The sequence below is a fragment of the Penaeus monodon genome, chromosome 36 (assembly GCF_015228065.2).
Source record: "Penaeus monodon isolate SGIC_2016 chromosome 36, NSTDA_Pmon_1, whole genome shotgun sequence".
NCBI lineage: Eukaryota > Metazoa > Arthropoda > Malacostraca > Decapoda > Penaeidae > Penaeus > Penaeus monodon.
In genome coordinates, this window is record NC_051421.1 from 25644368 (window position 1) to 25648666 (window position 4299).

Here is a 4299-nt window from a genome sequence, read left to right on the forward strand (position 1 = left end):
GCACTTTGTCTGGGGAGAAAACCAAATATCAACTACCTCTCGCGTGGGGTATGCGAGGATCACTTGACATACTTCAAATATTTTCCCCATGTACTTCAAAAATACAAGATCCATGTTGAACACCTCAATGGTCTTCACTCTGGTACTTACTAAATGAAATCTTTCTATTTACCAGGGAAATTTCCTTTGGGATTTAGGAGGCTTTTCCCTTCTTTCCTGGTTTTTGGGGCCCCGGAACCATTACGAATTTCCTTCTTGCCCTTTGGAACTGGAAAGGTTTCCCGGTGCAACATATATGTTTCCCGAAGGGAAAGGTCGGGGGGTTGCGAGGGCGTAGGAGAAGCTAGATCTTTGTAAATTTATAGACTCTACAAATTAGAATTTTTTCATTTCCCTCCCCCCCACCCCCATGGATCCAACGAGGGAAGCTAAGTTGGGGGTAAAAACTCCCAACACCACAGGGGGAAGAGGAAAAAAACGCAGCCACTATTACGTACTGACCTCGTGGACCCATGCCCTACTGACTGAATGGGCCCCGACCCTAGCCATATTTGACCCCGATTTTTGACCGGGCCTTGATCAAAACCCCCCCGTTAAACCCGAATGAAGGACCAAAGAGTTGGGTTGCTACTGAGGCGCGGTGCAGCATCACTCAACCCCCCGGACCCTGTCTCCTAGTAAAACGGATGCATGACAGCAAAGACACGGGGGGGTTCTCCCTGGGCCCAAAAGGAGTGAACTAGGGGTGGGTGCACCATCCCCTCTCTTTGGCCTTGGTGCACCAGGAAACCATTTTGTCTCATCCCTCACTGGGGATCCCCCCATTGGTAGCCCTCTGGGCCGGCTCACCCGATCATTGGACCTAAGCCCCCCCCGCGGGACGGCGGCTTCCCTTAGGGGGTTGGGGGGGGGGTGAGGACACTTTGACACACTTCAACTACTTCTGATATACTTTTAAAAATTAAGATTCCCTGATTGATATACCTTCAATTGTCTTTTTACTAGGTACTTACTATATGAGATCTTTAATTTACCAGTTAAGATTTTCCCTTATTGAGGAGGACCTTTTTTCCTTACCGGTTTTGGGGGCCCCGGGCCCATTTGAATTTTCATTCTTGCCCTTTGGAAATTGGGAAAGGGGTTCCCGAGTGACAAAATGTGAGTTCCAGAGGGATTGACCAGGAAATTGGGATAGGTATAGGGAAAAGCTTTCTTTTTAAATTTGTAGAAATAAATTAAAATCTTCGTTTCCCCCCCCCTCCCCCCCCCCCCCCTCACCCTGGATCCCCAAAGGGGGAAACAATATTTGGGCTGAAATCTCCCCCAAAACTACAAAGGGGAGGTATTAATTCCCGCCACTAAAATACCGTGCTGATGGCCCGTCGCAGGGCTTAGGGCTAGACTGACCAATGCTTTTTGACCTTTGCCCCTATTTTTCCCGCCAATTGACTTACTGGGCCTTGATCAAACCACAAAGAGGTGTGTTGCTACTGCAAAGGGCTCGTGCAGCATCGCTCAAATTTTAGGATTCCTGTCTCCTAGTAATCAGGATCCACGCATGGCAAAAAATGTGGGAGAGTTCCCCTGCCCAAGATGAAATGAAAAGGGGTAGGGGCACCATCCCCTCTCATAGGCCTTAGTGCACCAGGAAGCCATTTTGTCTCATCCCCACAGGTGACCCTTCCCCCACCCACCCACCATGGCAAGGCGGCACCCGTTAGGGGGGTTCTGGCTTTGATGTTGGTGGATATAAATGGTGCCAGGTACTCATGCTGGGAGAATTGGTATACATCATGAACTTTTGACACTTCTAATCCCAGCTTCATTAACAGCTGAAACAGTTTCAAATATAGTTGTGCTGTGGAAGGTGAGACTTTTATTAATCTTATTATATGGTGAAAGATCTTTCTTGTCTATTTTCATATAATGAGGCAGTTTGTGTTTAATTCTCGCTACTTCATCTGCAACTTTTTCCATGTCTATAACTCCCCAATAACCGACAACCCCATTCTGGTCATGGTTTTGCAGGCATCTTTGATTGAATCAGGTCTTCCTGCTATCACTAAGTTTTCTTATGTTGCCAAAAAGGTAATTTTTCTAACATGATACTTGCATATAGAGCATTCAATTCAGGTATGCGAGGGGGTTTTACAAAGTTTGTGAAAAAAGTCCATAACCAAAAATCATATATAAGGATTTTGATTTCAGTGGTCCTGAACATTTATGTACCAACATGTTATAACATGTTCAAAACATATACACTTAAATGCAGGTAATACTGCAACGTCGCCAGTTGGAATTCAGGCACCATTCAAGTAACATGGAATCCACCAAAACTGAGGCCAGGACAAACATTAAATCACGGTGACATTCAGTTGGGAGCTTAGGCAGATCATTGATGCTCTGGGACAAGTTTATGGTGACAATGCCCCAAAGAAATCAACAACCTACAAAATGGATAAGTCTGTTCAGAAGTGGAAGAAACGAAATAAGCAGATGTAATTGTTTTCTTGCTCTCAAAGAAGTCAACCAGCAAAATCCCCTCTGCATCCCAGAAGACAGTGGCCATTACCTTTCCTCTTGAATGTCAAGATTTTGCTTTGACGGGCCCCGGGGAGTTTCTGCTATGATTAAATTTTGTCCACAGGATCGTACTGTTAGAGCCAAGTTTCATTCTCTGTCACAATTCTCTTCAGAAAAGCTTCAGAATCCTCATCCCACTTGTTCAAAATTTCCAGTGAAAGATCTACCCTTGTTCGCTGCTGATCAGCCAAGGGACCCATCGAGTGGAAAGCTTCCTTAGCCCCAATTCTCCACCAGTATTGTGTGTGCAAAACCCGCAGAGATGTTGAGTGTGTCTGCTACTGATTCAGTAGTTATTCATTTATCCTTTTCAATCATGTCACGAACAGAATCACTGTTTTCCTTACAAACTGATGTTGATGGCCTGAAATCTCCCATTCTCTGACAGCCTGCTTCATCCCACTCCCTCTTGGCATATGCGTATTCTCTTTTGCTTATTGTCCGACCTGTGAGCAACCTGTAAAAATCATCTAGAGATGGAAGGGATGTTTCGTGAAGCCTGTCCATCCCATCGACATATTCATAAGGGAAGACTGCATACCTGTTAGCAACAATTATGGGCTTTAGGTGCGGAATGCTAGATAGGGTGTTTGATATAAGCCAGTGATTGCCCAATATCATTATGAGTTTTAGCAAGAAAGGATAGGCTTGCACTCATCAAAGCACATCTATCAGTAAATCTTAATTTGTTTATGTTGACAGAATAAAATTTCAATGCCTGTTTCCATTGGATTTTGATATTACAATCCTGCTTCATTTCCTAGCTATGATTATTATTAAATAACAATAGGAGGCTGCTTTGTGTTTTGTCAATGACCTAGCATGCACACTCAGACTCCATATGAGCCTCAAAATTATAAAAACATAAATGCAAAGATCTATTCTTAAATGTCATTTGACTCCCAGGAGGAGAGTATTTGATTGTCAGAGGAATTGAACACCCGCCTATCTGATTTTCTATGATCATCTGCATTGGAAATGCTGTGAGGCAAATGCGACAAAAATGAATACATTTTACTTGTCCCTCTCTGTGAGAATGTGTTAACAATTGATTAAAAATGTTATGAGTGCCCAATGCTCATTGTTTAATTAAAAGTGTCTTGCACATTTTGCACGATTGTTAACATATGTGATCCTTTTTCAGTTTACCCTGCCAATCTACATGCTTTGTCCAATTGCAGATACTGGATAACACAATCTACATTAGATTTTGGGTTGAAGATGTGCCTTTCACCATGCACGTTGCTTGGATAAGTTCGTAATCCCGTATAGCTTGTGGCAAGAGAAGACATGCCACGTTTATTCTATTATCAAGAAAGTTTTTGATATCAAACCGACTTCCTTCTTTGGTAGTCAGTTCATCAATTGTTGCCGCCGCCTTCCCGCCCCACCGAATGATAGTGTAGCAGCAACCTGGAGTTCAGTGTAGTTTCCCAGGTTGGGTCACATCAGGTCCACAGCCATGTCCGCTTCATTGGACAGCCGGCTCCCCTCGTTCCCTGCGCACTTACACAGCACTAGTGTATTTAAACCCGCAGAGCCCGAAACGAGATCAGCATTTCCCCATCCTCTAGTAAAGCAGAAAAAAACAAACACAGCACCACAAGGATTGCCCAGTCTTTAGCCGACTGAGAAGCCTACCGGCTACCCCGTTGATCTCCGACATCACCACCAACACCCAGCTATACCTGTGGGCACTCACACCCACAACAAACA